Source organism: Oryzias melastigma, linkage group LG24 (assembly GCF_002922805.2).
Source record: "Oryzias melastigma strain HK-1 linkage group LG24, ASM292280v2, whole genome shotgun sequence".
In the NCBI taxonomy this organism is placed as follows: domain Eukaryota; kingdom Metazoa; phylum Chordata; class Actinopteri; order Beloniformes; family Adrianichthyidae; genus Oryzias; species Oryzias melastigma.
This window is the reverse complement of record NC_050535.1, coordinates 18,409,365-18,409,754: the sequence shown is the minus strand read 5'-3', so window position 1 is coordinate 18,409,754 and position 390 is coordinate 18,409,365. Positions and strand designations below refer to the sequence as shown.

The following is a 390-nucleotide window of genomic DNA, read 5'->3' as shown; positions in this document are numbered from 1 at the left end:
TTCTGCAGCGACAGCCTAAAATGATGTGGTCAATCAGGATAAAGTCAACAGAAAAACAGACTGAACATTTGAAAAACAGACATTGCAACTGAAAAATGTTTCTGAAAATGTGAAAACAGGACATTGTAAATTTGAAAACCCATCGGCTACTGCAACAAGACTGAAGTGTGGTGACAGAGGTCGTGGTGACATCATCTCCGTTCCTATAACCCGTGTCCGTTTTGGCGGCGTATTTGAGTTGTCCCTTCTCTGATGTGGCTAGTTCCAAACTCGCTAAGATGGCAGACGGACAGTAGCTGTTACTAATGGATACATTATTTTTCAACTGGGGATTTTGTAATCGTAGTTTTTTTTTTTTATTTGGGTTTTCAGTATTTTTTTTTTCAATTT

General features: G+C 38.5%; 1 protein-coding gene across 1 annotated transcript in view; it reads left to right on the top strand.

Moving 5' to 3' along the window:
- Positions 1-390, top strand: part of eif2b2 (eukaryotic translation initiation factor 2B, subunit 2 beta) — a 5,063-nt gene that overhangs the window by 2,686 nt on the left and 1,987 nt on the right. The window lies entirely within an intron of this gene.